Genomic DNA, 22,967 nt, shown 5'->3' with positions numbered 1-22,967 from the left:
CCCGGTTCTTCAGTTGGAGACCGGATCCGATGGCAGCGGCAACGGATGCCTTTCTCCAGGATTGGTCGAAGGGGATCCAGTATGCCTTTCCCCCCTTTCTGTTGATCCCCAGAGTGATGACTCAGGTGATACGGCAGAAGGCGGAAATTGTCATGGTAACGCCGTGGTGGACATCACAGGCGTGGTTTCCCAAACTGTTGCAGTGGAGCTGCGATCGCCCCCGGCTACTGACGGATTTGAAGTGGTTGTTGCAGGGCCCTCGTCAGGAACAGCACCCGTTGCTGTTGGAGGGCAGGTTAACCCTGATGGCATGGAGGCTTTCCGGGAACGATGGCAAATGCCAGGAATTTCGGACAAGACTGCTGACTTTATCAAACAAGCTTGGGCACCTTCCACCAGGAAGCGATACTCCGCTGCCTGGAAGACCTGGGTGGATTGGTGCGTGGGGCGACATCTGGATCCCGTGGGGGCGGAGTTACCCCAAATTTTGAATTTTCTCTCTGAGAAAGCGGCAGGAGGCCTAGCATATCGTTCGGTCAACAATTTTCGCTCAGCCATTTCGGCGGGCCATGCCCAGGTGGACGGTAAGCCAGTGGGCATGCATCCGGTTGTTTGTAAGTTGTTGAAAGGCATCAGGGTGGCCAACCCTCCCAAACCCAAGTATACGGGTTTGTGGGATGTATCAGTTGTAATTTCCTTGCTCAACAGATGGCCGGTTAATTCTCTCCTGTCCAGGAAGCAATTATGGGCTAAACTGGCCATGTTGCTTTGTTTATCATCTTGCAGACGATCTTCGGATGTCAGAGCACTCGACGTAACAGGTAGAGTGTTTACCCCGGAAGGGGTTTCTTTTCATATTACAGGTCGTACTAAAACATTGTCTAGACATATCTCTTATAATGCTTTTCCTGAAAATGAAAAACTTTTTGTGGTCCAATGTTTGAAGACCTACGAGGAATGTACGAAGGCCTTGCGGCCGCAGGGCTGTTCACAATTGTTGATTGCTATTCAGAAGCCCTTTAAACCAGTGGCGGCTGCCACTATTGCTAGATGGCTTCGGTTCATTATGAAGGAAGCTGGTGTTGATACAACCATCTTTGGTGCTCATTCAGTTAGAGGCGCAATGGCGTCTAAATCATATGGTTTAGGATCAAGTATCCAAGATCTCATGCGTTGTGCAGATTGGTCCTCCGATTCTACGTTTAAAACGTTTTATTATAAGCCGGTGGGAGATATTACTTCAGTGGTATTTAATCAGCGTTAAACTAGCATAATCTGAAGCCTCCGGTCCTGTAATAGAATCAAAAATTTGCTAGCATTCGCGACAAGAATTTTCAATTCTATTAAGGACACGGAGGCGAGGATTATCCCACCCGGCTTAATGTACTGTATGTATTAAGCTTACCCACCCTTTTATGCAAGGATTACGGTGGTGTTATTTCCTTTATTTCAGGATCTGATAAGAAGTCGGATTAATCGACTCCGGAGGTCAGGATGTTCCGCCTGAAGATGTTCTTCCACGTTGGAGGATTGTGACTGTTCAAGCTTTGTTGGACTTGTTTCGCCTCAAAGAAAGAGGATGATGGGAGCACGCAAGGGGTTCTTATGGACTGTGGGGGCGTGCCTATACTCATGGGTGTTCATGGGTAATGAAGTTTTTGTGTTAATGTTTACTGAAAATATACATTTTCATTGGCTGCTGTGTTTTATGCAGTAAAGATTGAGAAGCATAATCCTCGCCTCCGTGTCCTTAATAGAATTGAAAATTCTTGTCGCGAATGCTAGCAAATTTTTGATTCCCTCCAAGCTCTGCCCGCTTAGTTTCTGTTTGTCGGGTAGTTACAAACACACACAAATTGATTCCTAGCATAGGCTTTTGAAATAGTGAACACTAATAACATCAAGCACGAACTAGTAATGTCTAGAAGAATGCTGACATCTGCTGGCCATTTCGTGCAATTAGCTTTCTTCAGTCCCAGGCTAAGCTAAATCATCATTGGGATAGTGATTTGTTTTGAAATATGATATTGAGTATTGATTTAATGCTGTACACGTTTTCAGGTCACTTTTCCTACGTGTTAAGGCCACCTCTGAAGTATACACTAAACGTCAAATGTCCGTGGTACCATAACTTCTTCCTGTAATCTGTGGCGACATCTGATCCCACAGCTTCCCTTCAAGTGGCAGAAACTGTCATAGAGCAGAATATCAGGGGCCCCATTAGGATGTCGGGCGGATTGCCCCCGCCAGGCTGGCGGTAGCCACCGCCGGCCTGGCGGGGGCAATCCGCCCGCCATCCTTGCTTCAAAGACCCCGCCATATTAACATGGCTGGGGGGTCCACGGTCGGACTTTCCGCCCCGGGAAAACGGTTTATATGGCGGCGGTGTCTATCAGACACCGCCAGCCATATTAGGATGCTCAATTTTCAATGCCGCGTGGTGCCTGCCATGTTGTGCATGGAAGTGCACTGCATGCCTTCCTACCATTGTGGTGGGCGGTGCTGAGTGCACCACCTGCCACAATGGTAGGAATGCTGGATGCGCCTGCCACTGTGGCGGGCGCATCCTAATGCCATGCACGGTACTCCGCCCTTTATGGTGGGCGGTCCCTAGTACCGTGAGGATGGCAGGCAGGCAAAGTCCGCCCACCATCCTAATGGGGGCCCAAGTCTTTAAAATTGTGCTACCATAAGACAGTGAGTGGCAAACAAGTCAACAGCCAAATTGTTGGAAAGATTAGTGTATGTATGTAAATATAGTTAAAATGTTCCACCGTTTTGCTTTGCCCTTGTTTCTCCTTGTACAGAGCTGCTTCGATAAATTACTGTAAGAGGGCAACCAGCGTTTTACGAAACACCTGAATCGCCTGAAGCGCCCTGAGCCGCGCTACATAAATTCCTCATTGATTGATAGAATGAATATAATGCAATCCGTACAAAACATATAATTCGTGATTAGTGTTATGGAAATTTACTTACCTTTCACATAAAAGTTAGTGAGTACAATTAGACCCATAATACTTACTGTCCTGAATTCTTCAATGTTTACATGCTGTGTTCCTGCTTTGGAAAGGCTCTTAATCCATATCAGCACTCTCAGACCTTCAGAGCCTTCTAACTGTCATCTAATTTCAATACTAGCCTTCTATCGCCCAGCTCCTGGGGATAGTTTTCACTCTCCAACTCTAAAGCTTTTTCGAAAGTAATCTGTTACTGTATAATAGACAAACTGGATTTCATTCCAATTGTGGAGGCATTGTGGTAGTGGTGGTGTCGGTTTTGAACAAACTTAAAATAATGGGAGACAAAGGTAGTGTCGTACACTGATCTGTCAGCGATCGCTGAGACGAGACTCACTTCCACTACTTGTCTGAAAATACCATTAATGGCTCAGATTTTCGGTGGAACCATTCCGTCCTTTTAAATAGAGTCCAGGTGGTTCAGCCGAGCATGTACTCCCCAGTGCTATACCTGTCTTTTGGGGGTGGGGCGGACATCCATTACAATGCACACATTACATCATAATGCCTTTACAACGCAGGCATTACATCGCCAGTGCCATTACAACGCATTTTTATTTTTATAAATATTTTTTTGAAGTCTTTAATTTTTGGTTTGGGTGGTGTTTTAATACCCATGTATTCATTTTAATACTTGGGTATTCATGTTTTAAAATAGTTGAGTGTTTTAAAAAATATACTTATTTAAAATATTTTACATTATATTTAAGAGGGATTGACACCCATTCCCTGTGACAGGATGCTAGGGTAACGGGGGTTTTGGGTGGGGGAGTGTTTTGATATCCAGGTATTACATTTGATGATTATGTATACATTTTTAATAATATTAGTACTTTTTAAACTTATTTCAACTTTTTAAAATAAAAAATAAAAAATAATTGGAATAGACACCCATCCCCTGGGATGGGATGCTAGGGAAAGAGGGGGTTTGGGTGGGGCAGTGTATTAATACTCAAGTATTAATTTTAATATTTATGTATTCAATCTTACTGAAAATAGACTTTTGTTTTACAAATGAAGGGAATGACACTTATCCCCTGGGACGGGATGCTTGGGTATCTGGTGTTGTGGGTGGGGGTGTGTATCAGTGCACATGTATTCATTTTAATACTTCTGTATTAATTTGTATTACTACTTGAGTAATTTAAAAATTAAATAATATAGCAAAACGTATTTAATTTTACAAAATAATTTAATTCTTTTTGAAGTGGGTTTGACAACCAATCCCTGGGACGGGATGCAAGGCTAACAGGGGTTTTGAGTGGGCTAATGTATTAATAACCATATATATATAAATTCCTGTGTATTAATTTCTACTGGTGTATTTTTTTTAAAAGTAATTGCTAAAATAATAAACAATTTTTTTTAAAAATAGAAGGGATTGACAATCATCCCCTGAGATGGGATGCAAGGGAATCAGGGGTTATGGGTGGGGGAGTGTATTAATAATCAGGTATTAATTGTAATACTTCGGTATTAATTTATAATATATTTTTAATATAATATTTAAGGAGCTAAAAGCAATACAATAAATAGTTAATAGAATAATTAATAATATGTAACCATGCTTAAGTCAGAGTAAATCTAGTTAATTATTTAAGATTAATAAAAATATCAAATATAAACAATATGTAATAAAGACAACCCAAAATGAATTTTTTTAAAGATGATTTCTTTAGAAAAAATATGACAGTCAATTTAAATGGTAAAAAAAATATGAAAATGAATTAAAATTTGTATTGTTAAAAAAATCAACATTGCAACTCTACTGTACGTGAACGTATTTATAAAAAAATTCTTTTAGGTTTTGCCCACGGTTTCCAATTAAAATCAATGGGAGAAAATGTCCTTTTTTCTTTTTTACTAATACAGATGTCGTTGCCGGTGTACGTAACCTTCCACAGTCATTGGAGCGTCGAGATCAAGATCGGATAGAAGGAAATTATAAACAATACTATTCCTAAGTCCAGCGCGCCCCCTACAGCAATGTAATAACTTGCGATTTAAAGATTTTGCTCACTAACAATGTGGTTGTTGTAATGGCATGCGATGAAATTGCATGCGTTGTATCATTCTATATTCAGTTAGAACTAGGATAGTAGTTTTTTGTATGTTTTGAATGTTTTAACCCACATTTTCATTCCTATGCAGGTAGTCGTTGTAGGCCCAGGTCGGGTTGATTGCTTTCTTGACACTTTTGGTTTAAGAAATTTACTTTAAAGACATTTTTTTAAAAGAAGGATTTTTAAAAAAAATCCAAAGTATAAAGAAAGCAATCTTTTTAAAATGTGTCACGTTTTTTCGTCTAGATGGAAGGTTCAAGAACACAGATAACATTATTAAACATTTGCTGAATGGATTTTTGTGATATGGTTGATTACTGTGTATAGGGGATTGCATCAATGGTTTACTCGTTGCAAATTTTGCCCAATACCTAATTTTTGGGGGATTTTTTTTAGATTTTTTGGGGATGCGTTTTTTAGGTGTATATAGTATTGTTTGCAGCAGCAATTTACTGTACAATATGGCTATGCCACACTGTGGTCTTTTTTTGAAAGTTTGTCTCTGGTTTTGGATTTCAACATGGTTTTTGGGTTACTTTCTCTGGATTTATGGACTACACAAGACTTTTGGTGAAATGTGGGATTGTACTTAAGTCCAAGAGCCTAAGAAAGATGACAAGTTAATGTAGGAAACCAGAAATTTAATATATTTAAAAAAATGGCAATTGAATTTGTAAAAATGATTTTCAAAACAGGCAGATAAGGTTGAATAGGGGTTAGGGTAGATTAGAAATATAGGATGTGTGCAATATTTTCTAGGTAGTTTGAAGCCCACATCAACGAAAATTATTGAATTTGACCCAATTTTGTTCTTTTTGAAATTCCAGGGTTCAGACTATCAGTCAATGATTGCGCTATTCTCATTTCTTGGAAACTTTGCTCCTTCTTCAAAATTTCCAAAAAATGAAACAAGTTTGGGTGAGGTTTTCCAATATATTTGTTGAAGGAGTTATGCCATCCCTCTACTGCATTGTTTGTTTTTACTCCTCTCTCTAAGCACCTGACCTGACCTGCTTAGATGACCAATCCATGTGTCCTCAAATAATTTAGAAGGGGTGTCAATATTTTACCGTTTGTAGTAAAATATTCAGATTCATTAATAGATGTGTAGTATTCAGTCTGGAGGAACACAGCAAAGGGTTGTTATGTTTTTTTTTTTACTTGAATTGGCGTTTACTGTTTGATATGTAAACCTCAATTAAGGATGTTTTTTAAATTTTCTCCAATATGCCTGTGAAAAGTGAAAAAAAAAATCCTTCAATATGGGTTTCTGGATACATTTTGGTGATGGTGTTAATCATGGGTAATTCAAAGTCAATTAACACTTTCCTAGGACTTTTGTTCAAGGTTTTAGCTTTTACCAAATGATAAACATTCAGTGTATGTTGAAGTTTGCTTATCAGGGAGTAAACTATACACTAAAGGTATTATTGTGTTAAATAATGTTGGAATGAATAGTGTATATTTGGGTGAAGGGATGGGGTGTGAAAGTGCCAACCATTATCCAAATATTACTAATCTCTAATTTCATGAGGTTATGCTAAATATTGTATTCTTTTCTGAGGGTTTTTGTTATCATGCAAAATAAAGGTATTATTAGTAACAGTGACAGTTAGTTCAGGTTATCAGAGTATGTTTGGGGTGTTACACATAGGGTTTTACTTGCCTATTTTTTACGATTTATAGTTCTGTGTAAGTTTGAGATTCTGGGCATACAACTTGCTACATTCATAGGAATGTTTTGGGATACCTCCCTCAAAACTGAGCCACATGGTTCATTGGAGGCATTCATTGGAGGTGGATGCAAAGGTCTTTCATTTGATTTATGATTTCTCTAATCTCAATCTCTATTGCAGAGGCAGAGTGGTTATGCCCTGTGGTCCTTTCAACAGTGTCACCAAGAGTAACCGTTCTGCCTGTGCAATGGGATGAGTAATATTGCACACACCTTCAATGACACCTCAGCTTAGTTAATCTCTCCTTACAATAAACGTAGCCATTTGTACTTTAATAACCTATTGCATCTGTTGGATTTCAGGTATGTTGCTCGTCTTCCAGTAGCCATCTTGATTTTTGTCTGCAAAAAAATATTTTAAAAAAAAGTTATGACATTTTTTATTGATTGCATCCTGTGAAATAATACATTTAGGTTGATTGTTTATTGATTGCCTATTGCATTTTGAAATAACATGCTGTTTATTAGATTGTTTGCCTTTTATTATGCATGCTAAGATTGTATGGCTTTGTTTTCTAGTTGAGTCCTGCAAAAGGAATATTAGGTTTTATTGTCTTTTTGTAATTTTACTCACCTTTTCAAGGTTTTTCTTGATTATTTGCTTGTCCTTTTAATGGTTTTGGACTTTTTGCTGGTGGTTGGGTCTCAGTTCTGGTTGTTGTTTGGTTTGTCTGAAAGATAAAGCTAAGGGTACAGATTTTTTTTAATGATCTCTGGTTAGTCTGCTTTTGCAATTTGTTATTTGGCTTTAACGTGTTTTTTGTTTAACTCTATTTTTGGAAACGTATGGGAATTGGGCTAGTTAGGTTGGGCTGTTTCTTGAGGGTTTCCAAATAATTCACAAGTGAAAGGCCTTTTGATTTTTTAGTTAGTGCTGGAGAGGTTTGGTTGAAGTTCAGCTGCTGGTTATTCTTCGATGGTTATTTTTGATGAAAAAGTAAACCTGTGAAAATAATTATTGATTATATGGTCAACTTTAAAATGAATATGTTGTCAGAAGAAACAAATGTCAATTAACTTTATTTTGTATATCATCACTTTTCAACACTTTCCAAGAGTCATGAAAAGAAGCAACAACAGAGGATTGAGGCAAAGAGTACCACACCTGACACTTAATGTAGCTCAGTAGTTGGGTGATGGTGCTTGACAACCAGAAAGTGCACCCCTCTACACTTCCTATTGGGACAAAGTCCCAAAGAACATGAAAAAAGAATGGAATCAGCACCCATCAAATCACATACATTAATTCTCAATTCGTTTAAACACAAATTGTACTCAACGACTTCAAAGAAACGTGTCTTAAAAAGACGATGGTTTCTTTACATGAGCGTCGATGAGTTTTGCGGGCCACCCTGCAGTTTATTGATTATGTTACTTGAACCAACATCTAGGATTACTGACAAGTTACCTCTTTGCGAGCCTGATTACCATTGGACCCTTAGAAATAAGATTTTATTTTCTAGAGACCAACACTTCCAAGCCGTAACCCACGTTGAGAAATATTTGAAAAAATGTTGTTTATAGAAATAAGCATACCATTGGATTCTTAGATACGGCAGATCATTAATAACTAGAGCCCTGAAGAAGTCTCTTCGGAGACGAAACTCGTTGGCTAAATGGTGTAATGGATTTTATGAACATTTTATTCAAATGATTCCAATAAAAACAACAAGTATTTTCGTAAAGAACAACTTGGACTGGACACATTTCTCTGAAGTCGTCAAGTACAATTTGTGTTTAACCTAATTGAGAAATAATGTATGTGATATAATGGGTGCTGATTCCATTTTTTTCACTTTCCAAGAGTCAAGCACCATTACATGTTAGAATAGTAATTTTGTCCCCCACCACTGTCCAGCACCTTGCCTGAGGCAATAACTTGGCGGAGTTAGAATAGTAATTTTGCCCCCCACCACTTTCCAGCTCCTTCCCTGAGACAATCACCTGGTGAAGTTAGAATAGGAATTTAGCCCCCCACCACTGTCCAGCACCTTTCCTGAGGCAATAACCTGGCGGAGGTAGAATAGTAATTTTGCACCCCACCACTGTCCAGCACCTTCCCTGAGTCAATCACCTGGTAGAGTTAGAATACTAATTTAGCCCCCCACAACTGTCCAGCACCTTCCCTGAGACATTCAATTGGTGGAGTTAGAATAATAATTTAGCCCCCCACTACTGTCCAGCACCTTCCCTGAGGCAATCACTTGGCGGAATTAGAATAGTAATTAGTAATTTACCCCTTCCTCTGTCCAGCACCTTCCCTGAGTCACTCACCTGGTGGAGTTGAATAGTAATTTAGCCCGCCACCACTGTCCAGCACCTTCCCTGAGGCAATCTCCTGGTGGAGTCAGAATAGTACTTTAGCCCCCACCACTGTCCAGCAACTTTCCTGAGGCAATCACTTGGCACAGTTAAAATAGTAATTTAGTCCCCCCACCATTGTTCAGCAGTTTCCCTGAGTCAATCACATGTTGGAGTTAGAGTAGTACTGTAGCTGCCAACCACTGTCGAGCACCTTCCCTGAGGCAATCACTTGGTGGAGTAGGAATAGTAATTTATCCCCACCACTGTCCAGCACCTTCCCTGAGTCAATCAGTGGATGGAGTTAGAATAGCAATTTAGCCACCACCACTTTCCAGCACATTCCCTGAGTCAATTACCTGTTGGAGTTAGAATAGTAATTAAGACTCCCACCAGTGTCCAGCACCTTCTCTGAGTCATTCTCTTGGCGGTGTTAAAGTTGAAATTTAGGAACCCCACCACTGTCCAGCACCTTCCCTGTGTCAATCACCTGTTGGAGTTAGATTTTTAATTTAGCCACCCACTACTGTCCAGCACCTTCCCTGAGGCATTCACTTGGGGAAGTTAGAATAGTAATTTAGCCCCCCCACCACCGTCTAGCACCTTCTCTGAGGCAATCACTTGGCGGAGTTAGAATAGTAATTTAGCCCCCCCTCTGTCCAGCACCTTCCCTGAGTCAATCACCTTTTGGAGTTAGAATAGTAATTTAGCCTTTCACCACTGTCCAGCACCCTCCCTGTGGCAATCACTTGGCGGAGTTAGGAGAGTAATTTTGCTCCTCACCACTGTCCAGCACCTTCCCTGAGGCAATTACTTGGCGGAGTAAAAATAATAATTTAGTCCCCCCACCACTGTCCAGCACCTTCCCTGAGTTAATCACGTGTTGGAGTTAGATTAGTAATTTATCCCTCCACCACTGTCCGGAACCTTCCCTGAGGCAATCACTTGGCGAAGTTAGAATAGTAATTTACCCCTCCCCCACCACTGTCCAGCACCTTCCCTGAGGCAATCACTTGGTGGAGTTAGAATAGCAATTTAGTCCCCCCCACCACTGTCCAGCCCCTTCCCTGAGTCAATTACCTGGTAGTATTTTCATTTTTGTTTTTGGTCTTTTTTTGTAATTAAAAAACGTAGTTTGATATGCACTTACTTTTAAATGGAAATATAGTTTCCGAATAACTGTAGTCAACTTGGAGCTGATTTTGAAGTGCTGCAAATAATTGAAAAAAAATGTTTAAGTACTTGATATATATGTTTTCATTCTGAAGGTGTTTTGTGTTAAACATACACTTACTTCTGCCAGTAGATGGCAGTGTACGACTTAAAAGTCATGTCAAGTCTCCTTCTACTACTTCTGTGTGTAGTCACCATGTAAGTCAGTGCACCAGTGAGAACAAAATGATAGGTGGCTTCTTTTATACGTTTTTTAGGGGTAAACGAGAATTTGAAAAAAAAATATGTTTTGGAAACAATTTTTTCTCGTGAATCAGAACCTGACAGAATGTATAATTAATATGTGTAGTGTGAAAGGTTGGTTTATATGTTCCATTCTAGAATGTCAGCCGTTTTGAGTGTATGATAGGTCAGGTGCTGTAATGGAATTAGTTGAAGGAAACCCGTTTTCTATGCTTTCTGTGCTTTGTATGTAAATTCTGTTTATGACACAAATTGTAGAATGTATTTTTTAAAATGATGTTTTTACATATGCTTTAAATTAGGTTTTTTAACCGTCAAACTAATTTTTGGAAAATTACGAAAATTATTATTACCTATGTGTTTGAATATTTTAGTATTTTAATTAACACTTGAGTATTAAAATTAATACCTGGGTGTTAATGTACTACCCCACCCAAAACACTTGTTTTGCTTGCATGTATGGTTGAAAGAAAAAAATACCCATAATTTTAACATTTTATATTGTAGACTTATTATGCTTTGTAATGGCATGCGTTGTATTAGTATGCGTGGCAATGGTTTGCGATGTAATGGTACTTTTAATTTAACTGTATGAATTTGCTTTGTAATGGTTTGCGGTGTAAAAACATGTGTTCTAATGGTATTTGCATTGTAAAAACTGTGATGTAAAAGTATGCATGTTATGTTATGTTATGTTATTTATATTTCTATCGCGCACAGCTGCCCCAGCAAAGGGGCGTCCTGGCGCTTTTGACAGGCACTGTAACATAACACACATTAAAAAAAGGGGAAGTTATTAAGAAGCGGGAAACAGGAAGGTTTTGATCGCCTGTCTAAAGGCGAACAGGTCATTGAGGGCTCGGATGGATACCGGCAGCGAGTTCCATAGCCCTGCTGCGAGCACCCGGAATGAGCGGCCGCCCATTCTACTCAGTTTAAAGCGGGGGCAGACTGCCAGATGGAGGGCCTCTGATCTTAGTGATCTCCGAGGGATGTAGGGAGTAAGTAAATTGGCAAGTGCCAGCGGCGAAGAAGATTTCAGAATTTTAAAGGCCAGACACAGCGCCTTAAACTTAATCCGCTGTCTGACCGGAAGCCAGTGAAGGGCCAAGATGGTACCTGACACAGAACAGTGTCTGGGGAGGCCCACAATGGCTCGCGCCGCGGCATTTTGTACCCTTTGGAGCCTAGAGGCCTCCGCCTGATTCATCCCCAACAACAGCGAGCTGCCGTAGTCCAGTCGGGATAGAATCGACGCCTGGACCACAAGCTGTCTAGTGGGGGGATCAAAATACTTCAGGACCGGCCTTATACCCCGCAGAATACCATAGCACGTGGCGGCAATCTTTTTGGTGTGATCCATAAAAGTGAGCGCGGGGTCCAGCCAGATGCCTAGATTTTTCACTCCCGACGCTGGAATTGGAGTAACGCCCAACTCTGGTGGCCACCACTGGTTTCCCCATAGCTCAGCGTGCTTCCCCAACACCAACACCTCAGTTTTGGTGGCATTCAACTGTAGGCAATTGGTGCGAAGCCAGCTTGCTACTGCCACAAGTCCAGCACGGAATCTGGGAGCCTCCACCTCAGGGTCTCCACTAAGTGTCACCGCCAGCTGCGTGTCGTCTGCATATGAGGTCATCACCAAACCCCACTGTTTGACGACCGCAGCTAACGGTTTCACATAGAGGTTGAACATTGTGGGGCTCAACGAGGAGCCCTGTGGGACTCCCAGCTCCAAGGGATAGATGGTAGATTGGCCTGGTGGTATTGCCACTTTAAAGGATCGATCAGACAAAAATGATCGAAACCACTTGAGAGCGATATCAGCGACTCCAACTTCCTCTAGGCGTTGGATCAGTATATGGTGGGACACAGTATCGAAAGCAGCGCTAAGATCTAATAATAAAAGCGCTGCTGTACGTCCTGAGTCAAGGACTAGGCGAAGATGTTCAATGATGTAAAGTAACGCCGTCTCGGTACTGTGTCCTGGCCGGAAGCCATTCTGACTGGGATCCAGTATCTGATTGCGAGCCAGATACTCAGACAGAACTGAGTTGACGTGGGCTTCCGTTACTTTAGAGATCCAAGGCAATAGGGAGATAGGTCGGTAGTTTTCTGACAGCCGCGGGTCAGAGTTGGCCTTTTTTAGTATAGGAGTAACCACCGCCTGTTTCCAGGCGGTGGGGACTACTCCATTAGACAGCGACATATTGATGAGATTCAATATGGGAGCTCGGCACAGCGGGGAAAGCGTGTTAGTAAGAGCCGGCTTCAGCGGGTCCAGAGGAGAGCCTGATTTAACCCTAAGGCTAAGTTTGTCAAAGATCTCAATAGACAAATCTGGTATTATAGCCAGGGTCTCATACCCCAAAGGATCGGGGTCAACTACCTCAGGAGTCGGCTGACATAGATCAAATCCTCGGTAGATTTTTTGCACTTTCTCCAGGAAGAAGGTGGCAAGGTTCTCACAATGGGAGTCTGTGCAGATCACCTCTGAGGTGGCTCTTTTTTTCATAAGGTCTTTCAGGACCTTAAAGATCAGTTTAGATGGATTAGTGCTGGCTGCAAATTCCTGAGCGTAAAATGCGGCCCGTGTTCTGCAAATGGCCCTGTGATAGAGCTTTAGAGCCGCAAAGTACCGGATTTTCAGAGTAGGATCGTAAGATCTTCTCCATTCCCTCTCTGTTTTCCGGCAGGATTTTTTCAGCTCGGCAAGAGACTCATCATACCAAGGGCTAGCTGTTTTTGCCCTACATTTCGACCACTTCAAAGGTATAAGGGAGTCAAGAGCCTCAGAGATCCAAGTGCAGAACTGTTGGTAACCTTGGTCCACGTTGACAAAGGCGCTCAAAGGTTTCTGTTCCAGTAAACTGTAAAAATCTTCAAGTTTGAGCTTATGCCAAAGCCTTTTTAAGATTGGCCTGTCCACTGATTTAAAAGACTTATCGTGGATAGGACAAAAGGCTTCCACTAGCAAGTGATCCGTCCATCCTATCTGCATCGGGTCTGACATCTTCACCCCCTCAAGCGTGGAAAAGAAGGGGTCCAGAATATGGCCCCCTGAGTGGGTAGGAAGAGTGACAAGCTGGATGAGTTGAAGGGCTTCAAGATCCGCCAGCAGAGTGTTCACGGTTGTGGACGACCTATTATCAAAATGGATGTTTAGGTCCCCTATGATGTTAAAGTTAGCACAACCCATCGCTATAGGGCTAACCATATCGGCCAGTGCGGACTTGAAGACAGAGTCATTGCCAGGTGGGCGGTATATGAGCATACCGCTGAGCGTAAACTGATGGCTAATAGCAACTTTGAAGATAGCACTTGTGATGGTATGCTTTGTAACATCATATATTGTTTAGGGGAGTTCTTCAGGGTTCCTCAGTATCTCCCCTCTTGTTCAACCTATGCTTGGGCCCACTGGTTTGTGTAATTCAAGGGATAGGTTGAACTTTTACATGTATACAGATGGTAGCTAACTTCTTATATACATTAGAAATGGTCAAGCCAATATTAGAGTATTACTTCTGTGATCTTAGGGCAATTGCTGGAATTGGATGACTCAGTACCACCTCTTATAATTGCTTCAAATCGGAATTCATATTCGCCTGTTACTCTCCTAGTATCTGTGACAACCTCTTACGGCGACAGTCCATCAACACTTGTCCTGGCCTGGTTTACCAAGTGTGGAATCTTGATACTCCTCTGGTTATGAACTCTTCCTTAGATGGGGTTGCTCCAGGTGTATCTAAACATTTGTTTACAACTCTGTACCTTACAGTGTATTTTTCCATTATTTTATTTCCAAAGGACACATCTTTTAATTCACTCATTGACTGTATAAAACCAGCTTGTTTTTTAAACCAGAGCTAAAAACGGTGCGAAACTCTACATATTCAGAACACTGCAGCCACAACCATTTTTTTGTACAAATATGCCCATGTTAGCACAAGGATTTGTTTCCCGAAAGAAGAGGATTAGCTAAATCATTATGCCCTATACATATTTTATACAAATACACAATTTAAAATCATAGTTTTAGGCATGAATTGGAACCACTATGAACCCTTTCATAGGCTATGTTCTGCATCTCCTAGCTCTTGGAGATTCCTAATTTTAAGCTTATTTTACTTGGTGGCAAGTGTTTCAGAGGCCAGAGTGCCACTCTCTGGATTAAACTTCCTCAGTTGATCAAGGATGGAAAAAATCTCCTCAAATGCGAGAAAATGGTAAAAACGTGCTTTTTTACAGTTAATTTAGTCTTCCTTTCTACTGTGCAGTACTTTACTGGAACTCCTATGTGCTTTAAATTAACACTTGTCAGACTGTTGGGGATGTGCCTGCCCTATGCACCTCCTTGTTAAGGCCAGTACTAACATTCTCATCAACAATACTAGGATTAATTGATTAAAATGCCGGTCTTTGTATTCTAATTCAATCATTTTCTATTTTTCAAGTCACAAAGTTGTAGCAAACACAGTATGCATTTTTAAAATGACTTTTAATGTCTAGTGCTGATTTTCATGTACTCAATAATAGAATTGTTTGGCAATAAATACTCAAGTTAAACTTTGGTCAGTGACATAAATTATTGTTTTTATTGCTCAGTAAAAGGAATGAGTAGTTCTCTTGTGTTTCATGACAGATATTGCCATTACTGTCATTTTGGTGAAGTGACACACATGATAACCTCTGCCTCGCAGGAGGTATTCATGTGTGTCACTTCAACACTCACTCACTACCATCCCAGTATTGATACTTTCTACGACCAAGTAACTAGTGGCCTATATAAATTAGAAACACTAGAGAGACGTAATACCTCCATTACACATATTATCACTGCTAGGGAGAGACTTGCCCTGGAAAAATTGAGTACAGATAACACCATCGTCATCAAGGAAGCCGACAAGGGCGGAAATGTGGTCGTGATGAATCATCATGACTACATGGCTGAAATTCAAAGACAACTGAACGACACTAATTGCTACCAGCGCATTTCTGCCAACCCTGTAAATAAAATTAGCAGTATGATAACAGCCAAACTTACCGAGTGGCGAGAGATCTGCCTCATAAGTGAGGATGAATTCAGATACCTGCGGGTTGATAAACCAAGACACCCGTGTATATACATTCTACCAAAAATTCACAAGGGGGCCGCCTTTCCACCTCGCCGCCCCATAACCTCTGGAATTGGCTCATTGACGGAGAAAATTTCTGAGTTTGTTGACCTTAATTTACAAAAGCATGTCATCAACCTCCCGTCCTATATCCGTGACAGCAAAGACATTCTAGCCAAATTTAATGGTTTACAATGGTCTGAAGAACTCTCCTTTGTAACTTTTGATGTGGAGAGCTTATATACCTGTATTCAGAGTAATTTTGGTATAACTGCTGTGCGATCCTTCCTAGACAAAGAGAGCTGAATTACACGATTTCAACGAAATGCTCTTGGAAATGATTAATATCATCCTTGACAACAACTACTTCCTACATGACGGTACTTGGTACCACCAAATCTGCGGGACTGCCATGGGTTCGAAATTTGCGCCTTCGTATGCCTGTTTATTTATGGGCTGGTACGAGCGGGAACATGCATGGTGTAATCGTGCCTCCCCCTGGACAGAATATATTGTGTTTTGGGGGAGGTACATTGACGACATCATAGTCCTATGGTCTGGAACGAATGAACAATTAGCGTCCTTCCATCTATATCTTAACGATAACAACTGCAATGTCAAACTGACCATGAAACAGGGAAGAGAAAGCATCGATTTTTCGGACATTCATTTCTACATTAAAGATAATGTTGTCCAATGCACACTCTTTAGGAAGGAAACGGCCTGTAACGCAGTACTACGTGCTGAAAGTGCTCACCCGCAGTCTGTGATTAATAATATCCCCTATGGAGAGATGGTACGGATACGGAGAAATTGTAGCCAAGAGGATACCTTTGCCAATAACATCCAAGAAGCAAATAACAGATTCCTGAAGAGAGGTTACAAAAAGAATATTGTGCAGACAGCGGCTGAAAGGGCGACCAAACTCAATAGGGAAGATACCCTATGCATAAAACAAAAAAAATCCCAAATCAACTCGAAAAAAGGACTGCCCGGTGCGATTTGTAACCCAGTACAATACTAACAGTAACAAAGTGTATAACATCCTCAAAAAGAATTGGGCGACCCTTAAAAGCATTACTGGATTAACAAATGTAATCACTGACCGACCACAAATAACTTACCACAGAGGAAGATCCCTGCGTGATACTCTGTGTAAGAGTTATTTGACAAATGTCAAGAAGATATGGTTTCCACCGAAACCTAGTGGTTTTTAAAATTGCGGATCATGTAATATATGCCCTTTTGGCCGCAATAAGACTAGCGAATTTGCATACAATTCCTCAAAAACATATAAGATCAATGAATTTGTTAACTGCAATACGCCATATGTGGTATACATACTGGGCTGTAATTGCAACATTATATATGTTGGTAGCACTGTTCGCCCATTAAAGATTAGAACCCAAGAACATCGCAGGGCGATAATTAACAAGGATATTCGGTATCCAGTTAGTGCACACTATAATGACAATCATCCTAATGATTTAACCTTCTGGTTCTTCGGTATTGATCACATTCCGCAGGATGTTCGGGGGGGAGACCGAGAACTGGCACTCCGACAAAGGGAAGCAAAATGGATTTGCCGTTTGAAGGCCACTCAAATGGGGCATAACACTGATAGGGAACTTCATTTTTTCTTGAACTAATACTGTGACTTTCCAAAAAGAATCTCATTAGATGTGCTTATATGGGGTTCTATTCTGATATAAATCCCCGGACCACGCTTATAAAATGATGTTTTCCAAGTGGGCCTGGACAGATGTATCTGCTTTTCATTTATTATATCCTTTTAAATGCCTTTGTATATATGTTCACCCCTTATTTGTGTGGTACCAAACATGGTTCTTCCTGTTTATACATGTGATTCTAACCTGCTAGTTCATTCAATGTTAGATCCTGAGACTGTATAACCTCTTAATCAAACATTAAGGGGCTGTGTATTATGCCCACTGATTCTGTGACAGGTTACTCTAGGGCTACCATCCCCCTGTTTATAATCATACGGTGATAAGCTCCTTAATACATACTTCAAGACTAATTTTACCTTGTTGTTATGCTTCAACATCTTCTTTTCACTTTTTGAGCCAGTATATTTACGCTATCTCAGTTACCCCTTTGGGTATGAAATTTCGAAATAACTCTTTTCTTTAGGAACACATCAGTGGGTTATAAATGCTCTAGTACGCTTGTTATTTTCTATCCTTTTTGAATCGGGACCGTATTATTTCCCGTATCTCATTGAACCTACACTAAATCATGGCGCCTGCTTAGTATTTCAAGCCGCGCTCGGTCCCGTCACATGACGGGTATCGGTTGGACGGGGTTCGTTTGTCTACTCTTAATACTTTTTGGCACTTATTTGAACCCGGGCTGCAATATCTCTATTATTCCATTTGAACCCCCACTACAAGATGGCACCCGGTCAGTATCTGAAGCCACGCTAGATCTCGTCACATGATAGGTGTCAAGGGGTGGGACTCACTTGGTTAAGCAGGTGAACTCAATTCATATTCCGAAATATAAACAGCATGGCGTCCGCTGCTTTTTTGCAAAACGCCGCGCATGCCGAGATTTCAGGAGCCGAGACCCTATCACAGGTATGTTTGTTGGACATGGAGACGGGGGGCTATCTGCACGCTAACATCCGCTTATCCTAGCCTGGTAATCCCGTGTTTTGAATCGGGTTTCCTTTAATACCTTAGGTGCGGTTCTCCGCGATTCCTACTTTGAATTTGGGTCACTACTTGACCAGTGGCGGGCGGAGTACACGATTGATTACGAAACCTTGGAGGTCCTCAACGTGGGAGTACGTTTATATGCTGCACTGGATTCATATTTTGGTATTATTTACATATTTTGTAATGTAATCACTAATGCCTCTAATATGCTACTTTTAAATAAGAATTGGGTTTTTTAATAACCAAAGATACGTTTATATGCACTTTTTCTATTTATAACACCCATGAAATAGGATCGTTCCCGACGTCTTATGAATATAATTTGTGTTTCTCCAATACGTAACCTGCAAAACATATACTCATGTAACAAGTGGCTGTCTCCCTTTAACCCTGACTCAACCCCTAACTCATTTCTATTTACTTTATAGAACCTCTATGAAAACTCTATGATCCGGTTAAACTTAATGTTAACCCTGCCTTGGGGCTGTTACTAGGTAAGGTGGTGATGTTCAGTACGTTTCTTACTGATTTTAGGATATACATTATATTAAGTTAGCTAAACCCTCTAAACTTAGTACCCAATTGGGACTAGAAAATAGCGTACGGTTTATATTGGATACATATGGTGGTTATTCAATGTTCTCAACATTAAATGGTACATTGTACCAAGGGTTTTTAGATATCTACAATACTCTACCATCATGTATGCGGTCCAACCTTTTGCTGAATTTGTCTTCTCAGGAATCCTTTTCTTACTATCCCCTACTGGCCACCCGATCTGATTTTCACTACAGTTCTTGGACTTGGATTCTATTATACGAATAAGAACCACTTGAGACGACGGCTATCAAGGCTCACTTTATTCAGATATTAAGGTATATGTATACAAAGGGTGGTAAATGAATACCTTAGTGAAACCAAACAAACCCACATCGGTCTCCTTTCACAATTTTAGCATAAAATTTATAAAAAATGTTACTTATAATAATTTGATTCTCCTTTTGCAGGGCTCATTTTACCAGCCCAGATGGGTATTTATTTTATACTATAAGTACTGTCCCCACACCGGGTTTTGACCTTTATCTTGGATCTATTGTGCGGTGCATTTTTAATCGCCCTTGTTCCATCTTACCTCATTTAAATAAACCTTCTAGTCTTACTTTAGGCTACCACTTTGTGACGGTACAGATTATTGCGCTGAGCCTTATTCAATCCGACTATCAAGTCCAGCCCCTTAACCTTACAAGTATTCGGTAAGCATTCTCAGTTCATGGTTCTTCTTCTCCACCTGTTTCATGCTGTCATTCTCCAACTTCCTCTTGTGTAGGCTCTTTTGTTATAAAACTGTTAACAATAGTCTCTCTTCATTTGAAATGTAGGACTTATTTAAAACCTCTACTCCGTGGGAATCAAAATTTAGTTTTTAAAACAGACGTGATAAGTTTCCTTAAAGTAACTACTTCTCCCTTAAATGTCACCACACCTCTCTTGTCACGTACCATATCTTGTGTTGTATATGGTATCATCTAGAGTTGTCCTCTTAGGTAACAAGATGTTGTAAATAATATGTATATTAGTATGTGTTACAACAAAAATTTGTGTTTTAAAACATGTTTAGTACATTTTGTGGTAATCATTGTATCCTAGGATATATCACTACAGTCTGTGTCAGACTGAATTTTAAATCACTTTGTTTCATGTCAGTTATTGTTCTTTGGGTTACTTATGTTTAGTCTTTGTTAACACTTTATGTGTCACGTTGAGTGTATATTTATGTTTATATATGTTTGTAATCTTTACAGCCCTGACGAAGTTCCCAAAAGGCAAAAAGAGGAAAGAAACGCGTTGGCTGTGCCTATGCTTCACAAATATTTTTTGAATAAAGAAGAATTTACGTAAAAATTACTACTGATACTGACTTTATTCGAGTGCACCTTCCATTCTGTTTTTGGTATTCCACTCACATATTGATGCTGATGACATCACATGATTGAAGGCCTTTTTACCCGGAGCTCATCAGCAGCCTTTTTGCTGCTGAGGTACAAGGGAAAATGGAAGTAGGAGAGATTAAGAAAGTACAGAGGGCTGAAAGTATGACTATGTGTTTATATATGACAGAGGCTTAGAGAGGCCAGATGTGGGTAAGGGAATTAGGAAGTGTACACTGCCATTGGGTATTTTGCACCAAGCTAGTAATTGTGCCTTTCTTTGAAGGCAAGTCGAATGGCTAGAAGTTCCTTCTCTGCCATGGTGCAATTTTGCTCAGCAGGTACAAATTTCTTAGACAAGTATGCCACTGGATGAAGTGGATAGGACTTTGTTTTTCGGGAGATTGGCCCCCTCTATAATTGGCTAGCTGAGCTGTTATGAACAACTTTTTCAATTCCTGAAATGTATTGCTAGCTTCTGCTGTCCATGTGAACTTGGTACTCTTCCTTAAGAGTCTGGTCACGAGAGTTGCTTTGGTTGAAAAGGGTTAATGAAAATGTCTGTAAAGGTTAGCGAATCCCAGGAATTGCTGGATGTCTTTGACAGACTTGGGTGCAGGCCAGTCCATGATCGCTTGCACTTTCCATTCTGCCATTGTTATACCTCGAGGGAAAAGAATAAGCCCTTAGAATTCCACCGTGATCATGTGGAATTAAACATTTTGGCAATTTGCAGAACAGACCATGTTGTTGTGGAGTCATTAAAATAATCTGAACATGCTCTTCATGCTCTTGACGGGAAGCAGAGTATATTAAAATATCGTCAATATAGACGAATATGAAGTGGTCCAAGTAGTCGTGCAAGACATCATTCACAAAAAACTGGAATGCCGCTTGTACACAACACAGCCCAAACAGCATGACACAATACTCTAAAAGGCCATAACGAGTTCTGAATGCCGTCTTCCATCTATCTCCGGCATGGATACGCTCCATTTGGAAGGCTCCTCTCAGATTTAACATTGGGTTATGGTACCTGTGCGTACCTGAATGAGGATCACTGGGATCAGCGGTAATGAATATCGATTCTTCCCAGTAATGTTGTTGAGTGCATAAAAAAATCGATACAGGTGCGCAATTCGCGCTGTCTTGTGACACGAAGAAGAGGAGATATGCTGCCGGAGACTTGGATGGTGTAATGAAACTGTTTTTCAAGTATTTGTCCAGGTAATATCATTGGTGTTGGTTTTCCTTCTCATGGGATCTTTGCACCGGGAATTAGATCTATTTCACAGTTGTAAGCGCAATGGTGTGGCGCTAGCCTAGCAAAATACATCCGGGAAGGACTGATATATTTCAGGTAAGTCGATGTCCTGTTTTGCTGCTGTTGCTATGAAGTGAGCGTTGGTTTCCATGATTGATTGTTGCTCTGGGGAACTGACATGAGTATCCTTTTGTACCAAACATTCTTGGTAACCCCTTTCGAAATGCTTATGCTTCTCTTAGCCCAATCAGTGGTGGGGTTATACTCCATCAGCCGAGGCATACCCAAAATTACCACGAACTGTGGTGCATCAATTACAATTACATCAGAGGAAATAGCATCTTTGTGAAAAGTGTCCTCCAAATGACACAACATAGGTATGCCGATTGTAGAGTGAGTGATTATCTGGACGTGAGTAGTGTGTCATCCGCTGCTCAAATTATTTCGGGCTGTTACTTGGTAGTGGTGGGAATCTTTAGTTTGGAACAGAATGCTGAGTCAATTACATTTCTGGTAGCCCCAGAATTAACCATGACCACCACTTTCTTCTTGATTAAATCCTTTATTACGAAGCGAACATTGATTACAAGATGGGGTGCAGAGGTTTGCAAGATATTTGCAATAGCTTGATCAGGGGCCTCCAGACGGTTATACTCGGGGAATGCTCCTGTTTGCTCCCTGAGCCAATTAGTTTCCCTGTCTCTTACTAATTTCACTGGGGAATCAGCCTTTGGGATGTACTGGGCACTCCTTCACGAAGTGCCCCTTTTTCCTGCAGTACAAACACAAACCATTTTTGCGTTGAGAGTCCTTTTCTTCTTGTGTGAGAGGTTTTCATAGGTCTTTGATCTCCATGTTCTCACTAGTGTATTGGGGAGTAGTATTACTCCTTCCTTTAGACCGTGTATAGGTCCGAAATGCCGGTCGTCTCTTATCACCTTTCTTACCCGAGAGGCAGTGATCCAATTGCAGAGTTAGGGCAATAACCCAAATTCTTGGCTGCAGGTCTACAGGAGCTATGAGATCTTGAAGTTCGTCCCTTAGTCCCTGATAATACAAGGCCACTCTTTTATCTCTGGCCAGTATGTTTCAGCCACTAGGTGGTTGAACTGGGTCAGGTAGTGTACAAGATTTTTGTTGCCCTGTTGAAGTTCCAGCAGTTCTCTGTCTGCTGAGCCTGTGATCGTTTGTCAGTCAAAGACCCTCTCAAATTCAAATTTGAAAAGTCTCCAACTGTAAAGCAAGGGGTTGTCAGAGTTAATAATAGGTACTGCCCACATTGCGGCGTCGCCAGTAAGATAAGAAATCAGGAATGCGATACAGGACTGAGTGTTAGGAAAAGAAGTTGTCTTGACCATGAAGTGCAGTTGGACCTGTGTTAAAAAAGGGTACTGTTTGATTTACGGTCTGACACCTTAGGCCCAGGTGAAGCCGTTCCCATGGAC

General features: G+C 40.8%; 1 long non-coding RNA gene across 1 annotated transcript in view; it reads left to right on the top strand.

Annotated features, from left to right (window-relative positions):
• Window positions 1–20,218, top strand: part of LOC144821793 (uncharacterized) — a 130,417-nt gene extending 110,199 nt beyond the window's left edge. The window contains exons 2-3 of the long non-coding RNA XR_013608443.1: window positions 4,893–5,008; window positions 20,133–20,218. This is a non-coding gene — a long non-coding RNA (uncharacterized LOC144821793). The remainder of the gene's footprint in view (window positions 1–4,892; window positions 5,009–20,132) is intronic.
• Window positions 20,219–22,967: the final 2,749 nt, after the last annotated feature.

This window comes from Lissotriton helveticus, chromosome 2_2 (assembly GCF_964261635.1).
Source record: "Lissotriton helveticus chromosome 2_2, aLisHel1.1, whole genome shotgun sequence".
In the NCBI taxonomy this organism is placed as follows: Eukaryota; Metazoa; Chordata; class Amphibia; order Caudata; family Salamandridae; genus Lissotriton; species Lissotriton helveticus.
This window is presented reverse-complemented; position numbering and strand designations above follow the sequence as displayed.